Source organism: Euwallacea fornicatus, chromosome 14, assembly GCF_040115645.1.
Source record: "Euwallacea fornicatus isolate EFF26 chromosome 14, ASM4011564v1, whole genome shotgun sequence".
In the NCBI taxonomy this organism is placed as follows: Eukaryota; Metazoa; Arthropoda; class Insecta; order Coleoptera; family Curculionidae; genus Euwallacea; species Euwallacea fornicatus.
In genome coordinates this window covers 1,053,881-1,076,273 of record NC_089554.1, presented here as the reverse complement: position 1 = coordinate 1,076,273, position 22,393 = coordinate 1,053,881, and the positions used below count along the sequence as shown (strand labels likewise).

Genomic DNA, 22,393 nt, shown 5'->3' with positions numbered 1-22,393 from the left:
ATTAATGAAGACCTGAATCAGCATCATCGGTCATGAATTACAGTTAAAGAACGCGCCGTGTGAAGCAGCATTAGTGTTACGCAAAAACAAGAAAATTTTGAGAATATAACTGGAGATTGCTACCAAAATTAGTAGTCTAAATGGTTATATAGAAATTAACTCAGAAAGATTTGAGTTAATGATCGTAGTCCTTAGTAGATCGGTTCCCAAATATGTAGGGGAGAGTGGGGCTAAAATAGTGTAGTAAAATATTTTCAACTTCGGTGCGCAAGTTTGTAATGATCAAAAAACAAAAATAATTGCTAGATAGCTTGGTCATTAGCTACAATTTCGCCAATGACCATTTTGCCGTAGCTCGTAATGCTGCTGAGCTATGGCCGGAAAAGTAAAAAAACTTGCTTTACTCTGTTTGTCTCCACTACTGGGATGAATATAGTAAACATTTTTAATGCTGCCTATGAAAGGAAAGGTAAAGAAAATATATTTTTAATGATTTTGAATCATTAAAAAATGTTTAGTTAGAGTTAATTAGAACTATTGATGTGTGTGCGCAAAGTTTGCATTGTTTCACAGCTTTAAACATCAAATCACCACTTATTATTACCTCAACGGGTTTAGATAAAGTTTTTTCATAGATTGATGACGTTTTTGTCTATAACTACGCACTACTATACCTAAAAAGAAAAAAGACCTGCTATATTTGCTCAAAATCACATTTTACTCATTTTTAATAATTTTGACTAATGAACAGATGTTTTAATGGAAAACAAATATCATAATTTTGTTCAGCAACCTATTTCACCTTTAAATTAACATACCTTAGAAAATTTGTACCACGGATCGCGCACGAAACAAAGCGATTAGTGGTATCACAACCTAATAAGCGCAAATGAATTAAGGTAAATCAGCTCCTAACTTTCACAAATGATGGCACAGAAATTACAAATTTTATCCATCAGTGTCGGCAATGAAGAAAACTCTACAGTCTTAATATTTTCATCCTTCGTCTAGCTGTTTAACCGTCAAATTGGATAACTATTTTCGCCCTGCTCTCTCCTATTTTGAAAAGGTCTCTTCTGACATTTTACTACACCACGGAAATTTTTGGTACGCAGTGTATTTTACTCGATTTCGATAGAAAACATGGCTTGATTGCATTTCCGGGCAACACATTGATCGGTAAGCTCTTTGTTTTGTCGGGGTACACAAAGCCACTCGAATCATCGAGGAAAAATGAGTTCTATGAGGAGGAATGTTACAATGAAGCTAGTGTTTCGACTGAAATCGGATTTCGTCCTAACTAGATATTACTGTTTGTGATCTGATGGAACTCTATAACGAAAATAAGTTATATTTCCTGGTTCAAAAGCGGATCAAAAATTCCAACCAACAAAGAAAATAACATTTAAAACTATTTAACTCCGGTTAATAACAATGCAAAAAAATCAAGCCAAAAGTAGCTTTGTCCTGAATTTCGAACATTCACAATAATAAAATAACTTTTCCATCAACTAATTACTAACACATTCCGTTAATGCACGCAAAGTCATTCATCAATGCCGCCTATCAATATATGACGTTTCATTAATGCATGATTTTGAGTGCGTTCGATGCGATTTGACTTCGGACAGCAGAAAGCTGATTCCTGTACTTCTTACAAATATGCGAAGCACGCCAAAACCAGTGCCCCTAAGCAGTAAAAATAAGATACAGAAAAGTGTTGATGCCAAAGATACTAACTGCAAGTGTAGGTGCCTCAAACAATTTATCATACAACATGCATGTGTTTCGCACCATACTTACTCTACGATTGCAACACCACCGCTACTTCGTCCATGGAACATTTCTAATCTGGAAAGAAACAGTATTATGGCTTCTTGATTGGAGTGTGGAAAGTGCACTTTTCGCACTCATATGTACATAAAGCACGCTCATGCGTAGATGATCCACGGTTTGAATTTGAAATTTACGATGTTCAGGTTAGTTCAGGGTAGTTCAATTAGAGCAAAATATACAGTTGCGTGAAAAAGTTTCGGGCCAAAGATTATTTTATATATAAATAAGGTATGAAACGAAAATTAAGGATGTGACTTGTAGTAACAAGAACTCCGTTAAATGTACTACCAAAATGACTAGCTTAGAAATTGATTGGAAACTATCAAAACAAGGAGTAAAAAGCTAAATATTTTGCCCTGTTCAAAAGAATCAGGCCAAATAAATTTAAACAATAAATACACGTTAGAACGTGTTTTATAATGAACTTAAGAAACTGCAAATATATTTTTAGTCAGTACTTTATCATCATTTCTTTTGAACTAATAATTTCGACACACCGATGTGGAATAAACTCAATTAACTTTTATATTTTCTCTTCTCTAACACTGTGCCATGCTTCTCGCACTTTTTCCCAGAAATCATTCTTGTTAGCCCAAATTTAAGGCTCCCACAATCAGTTTTAGCACCCGCTATAAATGCTCAATTGGGTTCAAGTCGGGAGACTGACTAGGCCACTGTATGACATGTATTTTTTTGTTACAAAATCGGTTTTGTACCAGCCAAGACCGATGTTTCGGTTCATTATCTTGCCGTAAAATCCATCCGCGCGGCATATTTTGACGGCCAAAAGGAAGCATGTGTATTGTTAAAATATCTCTATACATAGGAGCATTCATATTGTCATCAATTTTATCAATAGGACGGACAGTTTGCCATGAAAATGCACCCCAAAGCATAATGTTACCACCGCCATGTTTAACACTTTGGTATTTGAACTTCAAATTATATCTAGCACCTTTTGGTCGGCGTACGTAACGTCTGCCATCATTTCGAAAGAAATATATGTTTGTTTCGTCGAGCCAAAGTACTTTTCCTAATCTTCTATATCCCAGTGCTGATGTTTCTTGTTCATGCAAGTTTCAATCTTGCCTTCTCATTTTTTGCACTAATCAGTGATTTTCTAGTACCTACTCGCCCAACAAGTCCCATTTCCTTCAACCGACGAGAAATAGTGCTGCGACTAATTGTAAGATTTTCATTCAGTAATTTCCGAGCTATTATCACAGCATTCTTTTTCGGATCCGCGATTGCTTTCCTTTTCATCGGGCTATCTACACGATTAGTAGTTTTTCTTGGTCTTTCTGAAACATGCTTGTCTTCTAAACTCTTCGTCATTTTCCATTTTTTAATAATATCTTTCACAGTTGCCTTTCCGATCGATAACAATGAATCATTATCACGTGAATTTATTCCTCCTCCATGTAACTTTGTAATACATTGATGTGCTTGTAATCGAATGCGTTTCGGCATCTTAACGAGATAAAATTCACTCTACTACTCACTCGTCACCGAACTATTAATATTTGCTTCAATATCTTCTCAAAAAGGAAAATAAAACGATTCTACGAATGTGGCCTGATACTTTTGAACAGGGCAAAATATATTTTTTTTTATCTGGTTTTGATTATTTTCAGTAAATTTCTAAATTGTTCATTTTACTTCATATATTCTTAATTTTTGTGTTACATATTATTTACTTATAAAAACATTTTTGATCCGAAGCTTTCGCACGCAACTGTACATTCTGCGTGGTTAAAATCATATGATAAAGCACTATAACATGGTGCAAATCCCAGCAATTCTACTTCGTAATAGTTTGTATGCACAAGGTTTCTGATCGATTCCGTAGAAAACCCATGTTATCCTCATTTCTGCATTTTATTAACCATTAAGCAAACTTGTAATCTAACTCGATTTAGACAACATTCCTCCTTTCTTTATATTCGTTTTCAGTCAGACGCGCCCCCACGTTAGACGTGAGGTAAGCATCTACGACATTTTTGCAATTTGTATGCGGCATGATGCAAATGACAGACGTCGTCAACGGTACGACCAACAGAGGTACGACATACTAATTTGGAAATCTCTTCGAGTGTGAATGTCCAATTCCACGTAGCTTGTAATCGAACGTAACAGACACCTTATAAAGACGTAATAACAGCTATTTGTTTAGCACCTATGACGTTCTCGTTTGGATTCCATGAATGAAATTGTGAGATTCTCTAATTGATTGCATAGCACTGATTTTGGTGAGTACCAAGAACTTTAGAAATCCGCCACTGATTCATCAAGCACATACCATTTGTATGGCGTCTTGTTCTCTTTTTTTGCGACACGTAACACGTAAGTCCGATTAAACACGTAAAACTTAAGCTATGCCTTAGCTTTTTAAACCCCTTCGTATGGCATCTATTGCTCTGAAATGAACTTCCTTTATGACAGCAACGTTATTCTTGTAAGGCGACGTAAAGCTCAAGTTAAGCATAGCTTAAATCTTAGTTGCAGCATTGAACCTTACAAATGTCGACAGTTAAGGTTTTTCTTTCATTTTCCTATTTACTTGCGTGGGGGACAGGTAAGTGATCTCAGGACTTTAAAAAAGGCCCTTCGCTTACCGATTCCAAACTACGCAAATTTGCCCAAATTTTAATACACAGTTCTCGAAAGAAACTGGCCATTCCTAAATTCCCCCGGTGTAGCTTATTCCGATTTTATTTCTGCGTTCCTTTGTGCAGTTTTAATTTGTTACGTGTTTAAAGTTAAATTGTCCGTTGGGTAGGGCCCCTCTATTCTCTCTCACTAATCTCAAAAATTCCCTTTTGGCGCATATTGTTTCACGTACAGTTACTCACACAATTGAGTATACACCTCTGATTTTATCAAATAAAGGTCTATTTTTTCAATTTAAACAGCTTTTGGAATAACATATCTCTCTCTATATAATTGATACAACTTCAACAACAGTATATTAAAAAAAGAAATTGCAAAAAATCAATTTAACATCGTATTTTAAATATTTTATGAAATCAAAGCGAAATACGATGACACAAAATTAAAGATACACCGCTTAATAATAATGAATTTCTAAGGATAATTTTGTTTAATAATGGGTTGCAAATCCTTTTACATCAATTACGGCCTTTAAACGATCTGGCATAGATGCCACAAAGTTTTTCGTAACGGAAGACGGGATGTTTTCCCATACATCAATAATATCTTGCTTGAGTTGGAAGATATTTGAAGATTGTTTTTTTAAGGGTCCTTTTCATGTCCATCCACAAATTTTCTATGGGATTGATATCTGGTGATTGTGGGGGTGGGTTTACTAATCGAGGAACGTTGTATATTAGCCACTGCTTAGCTATAGCCGCAGTGTGTTTGGGATCGTTGTCTTGGTAAAAGTAGTAACATCGAGGCATTTTTAATTTTTCAGCTGAACGATGCAAATTATTTTTTAAAATTTCCAGGTATCTCTCCTTATTCATAATGCCGTCGATGAATTCCAGAGTCCCAGTTCCTTCAGTTCCCATACAACCCCACAATAGTACACTACCACCTTTGTGTTTTACAGTAGGAACGGTGTGCTCTGTTTTGAAGGCTTTCTCCAAACAATTTGACGACCATCAGAGCCAAATAAATTGATTTTGGTCTCATCGGAAAATATTACGTTGTTCCAAAACGATACATCACAATTAACATATTTTTTGGCAAATTCCAATCTTTGAAGACGATTTCGTTTGGAAATGAAGGGTTTCTTACGTGCAATTCTACCATGAAAATTGTTGTTCCGAAGTACTCTTCGTATTGTTTCATTGGATGTCGTCCGATGTATTCTTTCCTCGACCTCCTGACGTAGTTGTGCAACACTTCTTTTAGGATTTCCTTTAATTTGTCGCAATATAAAACGCTCATCTTGAGCACTCAGGATCCTTTTCCTTCCTCTTCCAGGTTTATTTTCGATTGTTCCTTCATATCTGTACCGATTAATAATCTTCTGTATTGTGGAATGGTTTTTGTCAATCAATTTTCCTATTTCACGAAACGATTTTCCTTGGCAATACCACTTTATAATTTGCTTTCTCATATCAATTGATATTTCGCTTCGAACACGTGCCATTTTTGTTTAAGATGATTTACTAATGCAAGTAACTACAGAAAGCAACTGACATATAAAACCAAGAATTCCCAAGTGCGTAAACAACTTTTTTTTCTAAATTCCGTAGATATTTTATAGATTATTTGCAGGCGTATGTTCAATTTTGTGTCATCGTAATTCGCTTTGATTTCTTAAAATATTCAAAATCCCTTGTAAAAGTGCTTGTTTGAAATTTCTTTTTTTAATATAATGTTGTTGACATTGTAAGACTTATTTAGATGCAGAAACGGCATTCAAAAAGTCGGTTAAAATTTGAAAATTAGAACCATATTTGATAAATTCAGAGGTGTATACTCAATTATGTGAGTAACTGTATATGATTTCGGGAAAAATACGAGCACAGACGAAAGTTATATTTCAATTTTTCCATCAATTGTTTTCATATGTAATATTGCAATGCATCAAACGTTATCCATGCTTGTGGGACAAAATCCATTAAAGCAAATTGGGATGAAAAAGGTACATGAGTACACGTAAAGCACGAGTACTTTCTTGTGATTCGGACTGCGTGAATTAATAATGTCAATTAATGACTTGAGCCCAAATAATGGTAGTATCCAGAAAATCGACCAAAGCAAAGTATTACCACACCATATTCTGGGAATTGAACGTATGTAGTCGCTCATAATCCGATGATTAAATATTTATCAAGGATATTTTATCATTTAAAATGCAAATTTGTTTTTGAAATATTATTTCACATGTACCCTCTACATTTTCTCATAATAAAACCAAACTAAATTGTTAGCTGCTTAATTTCTGGTATGCTCTTTAATAACAGTAAATATCCCCGGTATAACTCAATCGTTATCGAGGTAAAAAGCATGATTCATAACGAAAGGCGATTTTTTCCTTTTGCAAAGTTAGCAAAAAATTACTCATTACGTTGAATACGTAACACGTTAATTGCACTGGCGTGACTCAGCCTCAAAACTCCGAAGATAGTAATAATTCAGTTCCTCGATAAAACTGCGGGGAAAATAATGTACCTAATCATTCCTTAGCACTTATCCTATATTACTAACGCTTAAATTACTGACCTACAGTAATTCGGATGTAGTTGAACTAACTCGCAATTTTGTAGTTTATTATTGCCAATTTATTGTGCATTTGAAATAGATTGTTAGTTTCCTTTACATACTAAGTAGTGATCTGCGTCTGCTAATTTTCTTTCACCCCAATGACATTTGCGAAATTGTGCATAAGAATAGAAATTCCATTATGGCATATGTTTTTCGCAGCCAAAAATAAAATTATAAGCAAAGTTTGCCTTCACGTTTTATAGGTTTATGTAAGTGAGGCTCTATGTGCGCGGCAGAAAACGATAAAAATACCAGAGGTTTACTATTACATAAGCCAAATTTCAACGGTTTTAGTGTTTATCGTGGTGCTAATAATTCAGGCATGAATAACTACGATCAATCAATTGTTATAGTAGGCAATCAAAGGTTCAATTTTTAGATTAGTAGCTGAAGGTCACCTCTGCGTAAGCAACCTGAGCATACTAAAGTGGAAATAGTGCGAATGTACCTATAAAATATCCTATAAAGATACAACTAATTAAGTGAATTTCAACTTCCTAAGCTTCTCTTTATAAGGCTAAAGAATTTCTGTATCATTTTATGTCTTCTCCACCTAATTGGATTGGGGGATTGGTACCGCTCTCGTGACTAAAACTTGTAAAAAGTAGCTTAAAAGAGGTAAAATAATCTTTTAATAAAACGTCTAAAGATGAAATACTGAACCGAGAACAAAATGCTGAAAATGAGAATTTTGTGGGTGTCTAACATTGAAAAAAGTTGTAAAGAACGATTGCGGAGGAATCCCAATATGAGAACTATCTTACGCTGTCGAGACAAATAATAATTCTCCTCGAGGATGTGCTTTCTGAAAATAAATTTACGAATTTTTCGCAGCAAAATTGTATTTTTTTTTCTAAACTTCCAATATTTTCTTTAAATATAACCCCGAAATGCTTTAAGTATTCCTCTCGATTAGCATATTCATGATATTTTACCTCGACCGAAACACAATAATAACATTTGTATTCCGACTCGGAAGATTGAACTTGATTTCCAATTCGACGAATAGCGAATTTGTTTCTCAAAGATAAATCGACCGAAATTACCGATCATCCTCAGATCTGGAAGAAAATCTTATTAATTTTTTCCCGGACTAAATCGCGTTGTTTGAACAAAGACCTGCCTCTTGCAAACACAAAAAGCCAGATGTCAATCATCACGTAATCGAGAGCACTTAATAATAACAGATAAAGTTAATGATATACGACACCTAAATCTGCCCCCAAAGGAGAGGTATCATTTCCATTATACTGGAGAGATAATCCAAAAAACAACAGTGTCATAAAACCAAAACAACTAAACCTTGAACCATCTGTGTAGTCGTACTAGTTGCCATGCTATTAACCAATTAATCGCAGTTACCAACAGGATTTTATAGGTTTTAGGAATTAGAGTAAAACCCTTGTCGATGAGGAGTGCCATCAGCCTTTATTGGTTTATTGTGCCATGATTTTTCTGTCGAGGCCAATTAAAGTATAAGACGATCCCAAATCTCTGGATTTAAGAGGTCGCAGTTTTGTTATAGTTTAACAATAGATAAATTATAGAAGACTATTAATTACCGTAAAGTAAACCTTGTCATAAAGTAACTGCTCCCATGTTTTCCAGTTCATAATCTTTGCTCTTTGCAAAAATAATCTTTCGCATATATGAGTGTCATATTTGCCTATTTTTCCATTAATTTTTTTTTCCAAGAAGCAATCCCAACGGTCGACTTTGAGCTGACTGAAAATAAACAAGACGCTTTTATTAGCTAAGAAAATATATTAATTTGAAATAACTCGCGATCTCCATTTATAAACTTCGTAACTAAGATAACTCCCGTTTTCTCATTCATCGTAAGTTGTGTAGGGATGTTTACTATTTATTTCCAAAAGTGCAGAAACATGCAATTTAATTATCCTTTTCCAACATCTACGCTGGAATTATTAAGTTCACGAAGTGTCTTCGAACTCCTTGGAAAGTCATTTCTTCTGGTGATCGTTTTCTGACCGCCACGGTCCTGCAAATAACCTTATTTCTGTTACTCGCAGGCCAACACCAGACACCCCAACTGAAAATTATGAGTTACAGAAACCCCAAAGTGTCATTTCCGTCTAGGAAATTCGTGTTTGCAGCAATGAAAATGTCTACTCAAGGTGTCTGCCCTGGCCTTTTCAGTCCACATTTATGTCTGCAAAACGTGTCAGCTCTAGCTTGGTTGTCAATCTGGTTGAAACTGCTACAGCAAGGCCGTGGCAAACATCGGTGTCTGTTAGTCACTTTGTTACAGGGATCCCTTAAGGGAACTCTGAACATTGTGTCTGGCGGTGAATGTGTTGATATTTAACATGCAAATAATAAGTCTGATACCAACAAATAATATTCGTACTTCACCCCATATCAATAATATCAACTAAAAAATTAAAATTGCAGATGTTCCTGGATATTCGTCGCCTTTTTGAATATGTACAAATCGCAAAACATCTACTACTGCGGTAAAAGAAATAAAGTCGATTTATTTAAAAAATGAAAAATCTTTGTTTTTTCATACAAATATCATCGCCTGCAAAGTAGTACTTGTCCGACCCAACAAACTTATACCATCGTTTTTTCCGATCCTGGAAATAGTCATAAAAGTCTTTTTCCGGGACGATCTTCAATACTTTCTTCGATTCGGCTTTTATCTCCTCGATCGAGCCGAAACGGGGTCTCCGAAGCGTTATTTTGAGCTTCTTGGACTGCTAGAAGTCGAACGGTGCTAAATCGGGCGAATACGGTGGTGATGACTGATATGGGTCGAGTTTTTGCGAAAACGTTCTCGAAGAACCAATGCGGTGCACTGCCGAGGTGCAATAACCAAGAACTGTCTGTCCACAATTCTGGACTCTTTAGGCGAATAGCTTCACGCAAACGACGGATAACGCTCAAATAACATTCTTCGTTAACAGTTTGACGTGGAAGATGAAATTCGTATTGTACACAACACCACGATAATCGTCAAATATTAAGATGATCTTGATTTTTTACCGATTTTGATATGATTTCTCGTTCTTTTTTTGCACTTTTTGCACGATATTCGTTCGTTTGCTCGGTTGTTTGCCAGTCGCATGCACAAGTCCAACTCTCATCTCCCGTAATGATGCCTTTCATGACGCCCTAGTAGTCAGAAATCGTTGGTCGACAGATTTCAACGCGACCCTTTTTTTTCCAAAAAAATTGAGTGCTTCAGGAATCAATCGAAAATTGATACGTTTGAGACACCGAACATCTTTTAAAATAATTAGGGTTGATCCGAATGAAATGTCCATAGCATTAGCAAGTTGTCTAATTCTCAAACGACAATTTTGGGGTACCAAATCTTTGACGTCGTTGACATGGCTTTCATCGATAGATAATGATGGACGTCCGGGGGTCCTGTTCATCTTCAACTCCTTCTCGGCCTTCTTTAAAGTCTTTGTACCCCCTGTAATTTTTTTGCGTCATAGCCATGTCACCAAAAGCTTTCTGTGACATCCTCAACGTTTCCGCGGCAGAATATTCATTCTGCAAACATAATTTAATGCAAATTCTTTGTTGAACAAAATCAGGCATGGTAAATATTGAAAAACTCACTTTTGTATATTTACAAAAACACGTGTAGCTCTGCAGCAACTGAATATATTGAAATGAAACGTTGCATAGATGTCACAAACAGCGCTCCCAACCTACAAAAAAATGATAACTTCGAGTTTAAATAAAAAAATTCACCTTATGTTTTTATTACAGTGATATCTTTTTTTCCATTTATTTATTACTTCCGTAAGTTTTGGAAAAATTACAGGTACGTAACAGGTAAATAATTACCTAGAGTGTGTCGAACATTATACTCACCAGCCAGTAATAAATGATTGCATTTTGCCGCCACACTGGATTTTATAGAAGACTGTAATCGAGGAGCATCCGGTATAATCGTGAAAGTGCGTCCTTTAGTCAGGACTGAACTTTATAGAATGAAAAAAAATTACCAATTGTAAATTACGTGTTAAATGAAAAATATGTACCTGGCAGTGCGGCACAAAAACCTCCCAATAACATACTAAATTAAATATAATAATAAATATTAAGCGCATTAACAATTTCATCCATATAAAAGAGTAATTATTAGTACGACTCCGGGTTTCCGATGGAAAAACACTTTATTAATTTTGCTGTGTTTTGGTTGATAAATTTCGTTATCCTACGCACGGAAAAACAAGGGAAAATTTTAATAACAGAAAATATTTTGTTATTGCATAATAATAGGCTCCCTTAGCAGATCTTAAATACAATTGAGCAATTATAAATCTCGTGCGCCGCTGAGAACGTCAACCTCCAGTGGAAAGATGAATTCATGAGGTGATCGATTTAGGCTCAAGAAGAATGAAGTTCTACAACAGTTTCGAGTCTAGAGACCCAACGCCTGATGTCAACATCACCATTAACTGCTGATTACGGCCTTAAATGTAGGATTTTAAATTTGTAAATATCAGAGCTGGCAAACATTCGCGCTATCCGAAAAAATCTTAATGGGTTATTTGAATAAACCCGCTCTGAAACTTCAAAATACCACCCACCTATGTGGAAAACTTTAGATCATTGCAACTATCCATCACAAAAACTTCGGAAGAAGTGCTCAGGAAGTAAAACTCGTAAAAAAGTGAATATAACCATTAAAGCTGTTAATTAAGTATGTTGGCAAACTATAAGAGATAGAGAGAGGTAGATAGTTTAAAGAAATTTATAGGCATTCTTAATTGGCATCTCTAGTTGTTTTCGAGATATTTAAAGAAATATCTCGCGGAAAAAGTAAATCTTAGGATCCTGTTTCTTTATATCTAGTTGAAGATCAAAGCTCGTGTAACTTTTTGACATAGAATAAAGTATTAAAATGTTGTGAAGCGATTTTGAGAAAACACTGTATTTTACTTTTTTATGCACCTGCAGAAACTGGCTTAATTATTTTCATTTATGTGATTGATAGAACCTGAAGAAGTTTGTTCGAAAAATGGTGATAACCGATTCAACTCGGGCAGACTAAGTTCTTTTACAAAAAGGAAGGAGTCGTTGCCAGCGCTGGTAATGTTGACGGTAAACAAAACCATAAAAAATTGTGGTCCAAATGAGAGAAAAAGTCTGACTTTCAGTGCCTTTACCTCTTCAGACTTAGGAAATTAAGCCTGGCAGGTCGCTCCATCCTCTCAGATCGCAGAGCTGGGAAAGATGAATTCAATACTTTTCAGTACTTTTAGAGAACGAAAGGAAATTCAATTGTTTAAACTGTTCTAAAAAAAAATTCATTTTCAGATAAGAAGATACATTGTGAATTATATTGTGTCACAATCAATATAAAAATACACATATTTACATAAACCTTGGAGAAGATATAAGGATAGACATACAGTAAAAGTTTATTGATTCAGTTTTAATACAAAAAGTGTGATGTAAACTATACGTACGGAATAACATTTTAGTGTACCATTTCAGATTGCTTTTGTACAAGCATATTTAATTTATTTGAAAGCAAATTCACACAGTTCACTTTGCAAGATTGCAAACAACGTTATCTATGTAAATTGCTATTCCTGCAGTGCGGGATTTTCGTGGCGATATTTGCAAATAAGAATCAAATTTCGGGGTTTGCCTGTCTACGAGCAGTTTCGAGTTTCAAACTAAAATAATTCTAATGTATGAGTAAGGAAATCCAGGTAATGTTTCAAGTTATTATTGACTTATTTTGGACGGGGAGAAGTAAGAAACGTTACATCGAATTGCTTACGTAATAGCCAGAAGACAAGCGATTTTGTCAAGAATACGACTGCGGATATTATAATAAGGACATTTGGTAAAAAAAAACAATATAGAATTGAAAACATACCAAAACACACATTTTCTTTTTTCCTAAAACAATTTATTATTGTATATATCGTGGAACTTCACAAACTTGATACTTACTAAATATACAACATAAACTGGCGAGCATAAAATTCGGGTCACTTTAGTATTTTCGAAATTTTTGCCTTCCTAACTTCCAAAAAAATAAAAAAGGATAGCCTTTATCGATTCTGAGGTTCTTTAACCTTGTTAAGGGTAAATGGTAAAACAAAACACGATCCTGTGCCCAAATAACCGATGTATTGTACAGGGTGTCCATTACCCAAGCACTGTAACATTTTTGAACACAATTTTGTGCTACCGAAAAAAAACTCATAATGACATTAATATCGCATATTTCCCCCTCTAGCGTTTATGACAGCCTGCAAGCGTTGGGGCATGCTTTCAATGAGGTTGCGAATAACATCCTGGGGTAGGTTTTCCCATATTTCCTGAAGAAATTCTCGCAATTCCCTAGCCGTTCTTGAAGCGGGTACACGACTGCGAAGACGTCTTCCCATCTCGTCCCAAACATGTTCTTTGGGATTTAGGTCGGGACTTCGCGCGGGCCAGTCAAATCTCCGTATTTGAACCTCATCCATGTAAGCGGTCACGATTCTTGCAACGTGAGGCCTAGCATTGTCTTGCATAAAAATCGAGTTATCCCCCAGAAACCCCATGAACGGTATGACATGATCTTGCACGACCTCCAGCAAGTACCTGTGCGCAGTTAGGGATCCATTTTGAATGAAAACTAACTCCGTACGGGCATTAGAAGAGATTCCTCCCCAGACCATAACTGATCCTCCACCAAATGGAAGACGTTTGGCTATACATGCTTGGGCATACCTCTCGCCTGGCCGTCGCCACTCTCTCACACGTCTATCAGAACCAGTAAGACAAAATCGAGATTCATCTGAGAACAATACGGTACTCCAGTCTTCCAAAGTCCAAAGTAAGTGTTCGTGGGCAAAATGTAATCGAGCAATTCGATGAACGCGAGAAAGTGGAGGTTCTGTAGCCCTATTCCGAGAGGATGATACGGCAGCGTGTAATCGCCTACGTACCGTCCATTCACTGACGTTAACGTTTCTTACTTCTTCAAGATGACTTCGCAGTGAAACTGCGGTCTCGGTGCGATTCTGCAAAACTGCAGATACCAAAAATCGGTCATCCCTAGCTGTGGTTGCTCTTCTGCGGCCTGATCCTTGTCTCCTTCTGAGTAACCCCGTTTCTGCGTAACGTTGAGAGATGCGTCGAACACTGGAAAGGCTAACTCCGACATTTCTGGCAGTTTCACGTTGCCCTCTGCCATCTTCTAAAGCGGATACAATTCTTGCTGCAATCACACTATTAATTGGCATTTTTTGCCTTTCTACTGTTAGCGCAACTTGAAGTTAAAAAGAACACCTTTAACCAATTCGCCTAAAGTGAACAATAATTGAATGGAACTAATAAAGAGGATGCATAGATATTGAAGGTATTTTATCAATCTTTTTTTTCTCATAGTAGAAACATGCAGAACCGTAAACATTTTCCTAATGATCCGAAATTTCATGAAGCAATGCCGGTATGCCAGCGAAAAATATCACTTCTCTTCCAATACATTTATATTTGAAAATTTCGAAGTGACCCCAATTTTATGCTCGCCAGTGTACATACAGTGGACCACAAAAATATTCGGACAGCAAATCTAATTAATTACACTTACCGTTTTAAATGGATATTTGAAAGAATTAGACAAAAAATATTCAATAATGAATTTCTAAGATATTTTTCCTACCACAAAATGACCTTAATTTTCAAATAAAGTCATCGAAATCGAAAGAAAATTATAAAATTAGAAAATTATCGCACATTTTTAATTTCACAAAAATATCGGACGCTGTTTACCTGCTTGCAAGGCAACAGTTTTTTTACTAGTGTCTAACACATTTTTATATCATGAATCACTTTCGTACACATCCATATAGTATGCTATCGAAGTACAATTTATTATCATCTGAAAAATGGGTCGTATCGCAAATAAGAACATTAGTTTCGAAATTAGACAGTTAGTGATTTCAATTATAAAAAAGGTTATTCATGCCAAAGAATAGGTGCTATGGTAAATCTAAACAAAAGCTCGGTAGGAGACATAATATCGAAGTATAAAAATGAAGATGCCATTGAAGTAATCAGGCCGTCCACGAATTCTTAACGAACCAGATTAACGACTTATTATGCACAAAGTGAGAGAAAATCCTAAAATGAGTGCCCCTAACTTGCAAATGGAAATGGAAAAATTTCAAGAAAAAAAAGTGTCAGCGGAGACTATTCGAAGATGTATTCGTGATCATGGTTTTCATGGTCGTGTAGCCAGGAAAAAGCCCTGGTTAAGTAAGAAAAATCAAAAAGTTCGATTTGAATTTGCCACTGAACACATTTCTAAGGATGAGGACTTCTAGAATAACGTTATTTTTTGCGATGAATCTAAATTTAATATTTTTGGATTGGATGGTAGGCAAATGGTCTGGAGAAAAGCAAATATTGAGCTAAATAACAACACTTTATGTCCCACGATTAAACACGGAGGAGGTTCTGTAATGGTTTGGGGGTGTATATCATCGCAAGGTGTGGGCGAATTAGTTTTTATTGAGGGAATAATGGATAAGATATATTACCTTAATTTATTAAAGGAAAATCTTAAAAAAAGTGCTGAAAAAATGGGATTACTGGATCGGTTTAAATTTTATTAAGACAATGATCCTAACCACAGTGCTCAAATAGTGAAAGAATGGTTGTTGTATAATTGTCCAAATGTGATAAAAAGACCACCGCAATCCCCGGATCTCAACCCTATTGAGAATGTGTGGCATCAATTAGACGTTCAAATTCGACAACAGCAGATTGCAAATAAAGAAACATTAAAAAGAGTATTAACTGAAGAATGGCTTAAAATTGATACACAATTTATAAAAAAATTAATTTCTTCCATGCCACGCCGATTGCAAAGGGTTCGGAACCAAAATGGAGGTTATACGAAATATTAATTTTTAGAATAATTGCAACAATTATCGTTTTTTATCATGTTTAAATCGGCATCCGAATATTTTTGTGATTTGAAAAAAATGTTATTTAAACAGATTTGTTATTATTTCTCTAGTTGTATATGTTTTTTTGTTTATGAATTTATTAAATATTAGTATGTAAGATTGAATCTATTTATTGGCAATTAAATTTTTCTTCACCGTTCAGTACACAGTCTATTAAATCCTATAATAAACGAATTCTAGTACGTGTCCGAATATTTTTGTGATCCACTGTAAGTAAAATCGAACCAGGAATATCTGAGAAAAGTGTTTACCTCACTCATTATATCTACATCTTGGCTTTGATTTTTGCTCATATCTCATTAAAGTTGACATATTATTGCTTTGCCAGGGAAAATCTTCGTCATGGTAACGGTCCAACTTTCGTTTCGGCAGGTAATCTATCTTCATGTGAAGTATCTAATTCAGAAGTAAGTGCTCATTTCTAGAACGTACCGGCGATTTGGTCAGCTATAAATTGAAATCTAGTCAAGTGCATCATATCTCCTTTGACGTCCCAAAAATGCCTCTTTATCAATAAAAATTGCATGAAAGTTGTCAAATATTCCTGTTAAAGTCTGTCTGGTACCTCGAAATTTTCCTCAATTCTTGCCACTAGGTTACAATTATCTGACTTTCTCTTCGGACTTGTTGAAGAAAATCCGAAACTTCCTGAAGAAATAGGTCCATTGACAGCGATCCTTTTTTGTGTTTTTTCGGTAAACGTGGTTCCTTTATGAAACTTGATTTCCATTTTCCAATATGAGAAAATTCGAATTTCCTTCGCGTTCGTACGCCCTACCAGGGACTTAAAACGGTTCCGAATATTATTGTCAGGCATCAAATTTTAGAAATAAATTTGCAAACAATGGCTGAATAAATCAAAGTGTTTTCTCGATATGTGGACAATGTCAGCGTCGGCATAATATAGGTCAATTCCGATTCACAGAAAATACCTCTAATTTTAAACAGTCATGTGTCATAAGTTGCCCAACTAGTGACGTCATGTTCGGCGGGATTATTTTCAGTCTTGTGAAACAGAAATGTGGATTTTGGATAAAGCAAACTTACATGAACAAATAGGATTTCACCTACCTGACTGACGTGGCAATTTACATTTTGAGAGAAGTGATTTGCATTTCAGGCGGGCTAATTAAAATTCGCTTAGGAAAAATGGTATTATATAAAATGGTGTTACACGAACTGAGATGAAAATATTGGGAATTGAATTCTATTAAATGACTAAAAAAATTGCCACGCATATCTTTTTCGAACAAACAGTTTTCTTAAAAGACGAACGGAGGCGTTTTCTTAGCATTTAAGCATCCCGATTTATTGTAAATGTAGGATTAAGATTCCTATACTTCTCCGCGAATTTATCATGAGGGTGATTCATAGTGCAAGTCACGTAACAGAAAAAAAAATTATCTAATCCTCAAGATCGATTACGAGACTATAATATCGTATTTTTGCGCTCATGTACATTTTAATGTTAGGTAACTAACCTTGTACTATTTATGCAATGGAACTTCCAAATGGAATAAATTCAATATCTGCACATTTCCGCACATGTGGAAAAAATATTTTTGGCAAACTTATATGTTGATCACACGAACCCACGAGTTCCAGCTGATGCGATATGGTTCCAGCAGCATGGAACGCCACCACATTAATGTCCGGCAGCACCTCGACTCAACCTTTTCAAATCGACGAATAAAGAGACAAGGATTGCTCGAATGGCCAGCACGATCGCCGGGTCTCACTCCATTTGACTTCTCTTTATGGAAATACGTGAAGAGTATGAGGTACAAGTCAAAACCCGCAATGTAGCTCACTTAAGCAAAAGAAGAACGCTTGCGATTAGATCAGATATGCCTCAGATGTCGATTAACGTTGAAAGACATTTTCATTTACGATTAGGATACTGCCAAGAGGTTTGAGACATACAGTTTTAACGTCTAATACTACATTAAGATTGATTTTAAAAAAATGATCATATTATATTTTCAATGAAGACATGGTATTAGTTATTAAGTTTTTGGTTCGTTCTAGAGAATGTCGTGAGATATGTCTATTCATTTACATTCTTATTATTCTTTGCAATAAAGTTTAAAGCCGTGGCAATTTTGAATTGAGAATGAAAATAATTTTCAAATGAGGTATCACAGCCCATATTTCCAGTTTAACAATTTGGAAGTTGTAACTGTCACCAAAAGGGTTTTAATTTAGGGATGAATTTTTTACGTTTTAGGATGTAATTTCAGAATTTTCAATTGACGTGTTTTGGTATTTTTTTTCACATAGTCGAAATATGCAGATGATGAATTGATTTCACTTGGCTATACCACACTGTATACAATTAGCAATATTTGAGCAAGGTTAAGGAGTTTCATAAAATCATTATGGAATAACTGTTGCCACCTTTCTGCCTAGTAAAAGTCACTTTGATTGATAACTTTTGATATCAAATACAATACTCATCATCAGTTGAGTCGTGTTTTTAATATTTTGAAGCAATTTTCAATTAATGAGCAGCAATCGATGCTGGATCAATCCACGTGAAGGATCATCGATTCCATCAGATAAACAGCGTTTTTCTAATTATTATATCTGATCAATTATCAAACTATTAATGCCAGTTTTACAATTAAAATTCACTTAAGATTTGTTAATTGTTCCCGTGAGTACTCTTATTGATCATACACTACGTCACAAGTTTATACAAACTCGAGCGATAAGTGCGCAGTTACGCACGTAGTCTTATACATCAAAATCTTTTGATACCTGCTTAATCCCCCAATAAATTTTTATTAACACTATTTTTATTAACATCAATCATCAATTATTTTTTCGAAGAAAACAAGATTAATGGGGCTAATCGGATATGACGAACCTTTCGGACTTGAGCTGAGGAAAATACTATAGAAAATGAGGTTTCGACATGAAAGCTTATTACCCAGTGGTTCTTCATTTTATTTAAATTTCTTAGGAGCCAATAAATCAAAGTCCTAGCCTGGCAACTTTACCAAGACGTAATATCAATGGAAACGTTGAAATAAAGGCAGAGTATTCATTTCCGGAGCAATTTTAGCAGAACATTGAAGGACCGACCCTAAGACTTTGAATAGAGAATCCTTGATTTTTTATGAAAAAGCACTGAATTATTAACATTCCTTAATATCTTTCAAATTTTATTTTGTATACAGTTTTAGCATTACTATCCACATTAACCATCATTTGTAGAATATTGGTCAGCTTTGGGATTTCCACGGAAATTATCTTCCAGGTAAGGTTGTCAATCGGCCTAGTAGCCCTTGGGATCAGCTCTTCACTGACTGGTTAGGAAGTGACGGTCCTCAGTTACAACTAACTGGCAGATGAAGCGTTCCCACATGAGTTCCTTACCGCGGTTCTTTGTGAGAAGAATGTGACTGTGACACAAGATTTCTTTCTATCACAATGATGACGCTTTAGTTGATTTTCCCAATAATAAGCGTTGCTAGTTCGACCAATAATTATTACAAATTGCAATAATTTCATTATTTGTATTTAAATACTATTATAGGAGCATATAATATGACTCTGCAAATTCAGTAATTAATATTAAATAATATTCGCAACTATGGCAGCTGGCAGCTAATTAATTTGAAGTTTCGCATGTGACTGTATGGAAATCCCTTTATAAATTGGTTTTAATAAACTCATTACAAATTTTCCTTTTGTTAAATCTGATTTTTTCGCGGAAATCAAAGTATTGCCTAATTAAAAGAACAACAAAGGATATTTTTTTCTATAATTGATTTATTCCGTTGAACCACAAGAAGGATATTTTCGTTTCTACTTAAGATTGGTAGATACATTTATTTAAAATTACAATTTAATGTTGCACATGAGTTCTCGCACTTTCGTTTATACTAAGCGTCTTAAAATCAATCAAAAATTGCAGAAAACTTGGGGGAATGGGTGAGATACGTACAATATAAGCTAATAAAGTAGCGAATTTCTTCAAAACCTCTCTCAGGCCAAATTGGCAACTAAATGAAACACTTTGTAAATTTTGTGATTTTCAGATTTACGTGTTAGGAATATTTAATATATCATAACTTATTTCCAATCTTGTTAAGAAAAGAACGTTTTTTGGAAGATAAAAAAAAGATTATTATTCTGAAATCGTGGTGTCGAATGGATAAATTTTCCCGGATCGAGCCCGTTATATCTTATAATCCGTTATAACAATGTTCTTTATTTTCAATTAACTTAGGCCAAGTTACGCCTCCGAGTTTATGTATAGGTCAAAAATCGCTAAATCTCTTTATTATTTGTAGAAAAGGTATTTCTTTATGTGAGTTGAACCTCTGATTTTTTTATATTTCCAAAGCATAAAACAAATTCTATATTCGCTCGAGTCCATTTTCTGGAAATCAAGTTAATGAACACTAACGATTGTTTTCAAATCGTCCACTTAAAACATCACAACACAACACTTTCAGTCTCTGCCCATACTTACAAATAAAGCAAAACGAAAATCAGTTAAAAAAAATTACCAAGAAAGAACTGCATTTTTTTTGTCACGGAAAAAATCTTAAAAAAACAGCCGGCCTGGTGCTTTGGCAGCCAGGTAGTATGGGTTGCATCAAAACACTTTCCCATCAAAGACTTCAAGATGAACGAACCTTCTCGGTCTCCAAAACTGTTCCTAAAAATTAGATCGTTAAGCACGGAGAGGACTGAGAGTAGCTACTCTCCACTCCAATCATCTTCTGTTACCGTGTTTCTCCGAAAATACGACCCGGACATACATAAATTTTAATTGCAAAAGACGCGTTAAGGCTTATTTGAAGGAAAAGATCTCATTTTTCATGCACAATAATTAGTATTTGTTAATGTTCAAGAAATAAAGTTATTTATTATTTATTAAAAAAGATACAAAAAAAACATACTTAAAATTTAAAAAAATGTTTAATTACCATGATCTTTGTGATATGGATGTGGATCATAGTTATGTTGTCATATTTTGGTATGTCTTTGTGAATTTCTACACTCTGAATTCTCAGTCTGAACTCGTTGCGTCTTCATTTCCTCCGACGAGACCATTGGCCCTAACCTATCACATTGAGCAATAGCACTCGCCTCCAATGACTTTTTTTTGTGTAGGTAGCCTACTCGTAGGGCATTGGCGACACATCTATCCGTTATTTTATTCCACGAATTCTTCACCCAAATAACGACTTTTTGTAGTTTTAATATTTACGAACTTTCCGCATTGATTTTTCTTTATTCTATTTTCGATGTCTTTGATTTCCGTACGTATAGGATCTTTAAATGGCTCGTTTATTGCAATATCAAGAGTTTGGGGATGTGCAGTAAGCTCTATGGGAACCAATATTTCATCGATGTATCTTTCTGTAAGGAAGTTTTTCACGACTTTAGCACGATGAATGACAGCAGAATCCCACACGTGCACATCTCTTCTGCCACCGCGCAGAACAACTAGAAATGCGTCGATCCACTTTCTTATTACCGCATGTGTTAACTAAGCTTTTTCAGTTTCAAGAACATAAAAATCTGAAATTTACCTCTTTTCTTGCTCTTAGATGTGATTAGAGGAGGGGCTTTCATTCTATCGAGACGAATTGCTAAAATGTTCGTAATGCGTGTATTTCCGTAACCAAGGGAGTAAAAATAGAGATCGTAGAAGTACCCTTGTGATCAATAGTAGTTTGAGAATTTTGACCCGTAAACATTGTAGTTACGTCCGCAGCAATCATGTTCAACAGTAAGTACATAGAGAAATCCATGCAATCAACGAAACATCTAAAAGCAAATGCACGTTTAATCACTTCACTATTTTCCAACTTGAACAATGTTGTCGATCTCCTTAGCGACAGTTCATGTCGCTGAAGGAAGCTATCCACCCAGCGTTGCGATACTTTCAATCCGTCTGGCGCTATGTGTAACTGTGGTGCCATTGCAAAAGCAATTGCTTGAATATCAGCCCTACGAACAACCAAACACTTTACTTTTCTGTTAGCAATCCATTGAAGTATGATGTTTTTCAATTCAGGCAATAATGGTCGTAGACCTGATCCACACTTGCACTTCTTGGCATATCCCTCGTCAACTTGTTAACCTAGAATATTGTAGTCGGATCGCCACTTTAGAACCATTCATAGATTCGACTACTTTCCCTTACAAAAAATTGTGGAAGTTTTATCTCTAGAGTTTTGAACAACTGCTTTTTAGTATTCATTTTCTTTTTTAAAAAATTCATAAATAACTAAAGGTTGCTTGCTAAAGCAATGTTTAGCAAAGGACCTGTCAATGGCGGATAGTGTTCGCTACGAACGACACGCTGCCTGGGAAAGGGGGTTCCCCGA

General features: G+C 35.3%; 1 protein-coding gene and 1 long non-coding RNA gene across 16 annotated transcripts in view; one reads left to right on the top strand and one right to left on the bottom strand.

Moving 5' to 3' along the window:
- Positions 1–22,393, top strand: part of dnc (phosphodiesterase dunce) — a 293,397-nt gene that overhangs the window by 237,047 nt on the left and 33,957 nt on the right. The gene's annotated exons all lie outside the window — the stretch shown is intronic.
- LOC136343347 (uncharacterized) lies at positions 9,327–17,622 on the bottom strand. Its single transcript, XR_010732773.1, has 3 exons — positions 17,522–17,622; positions 10,669–10,760; positions 9,327–10,599 (listed from the first exon to the last, which is right to left on the bottom strand). It is a non-coding gene; the product is annotated as an uncharacterized lncRNA (long non-coding RNA).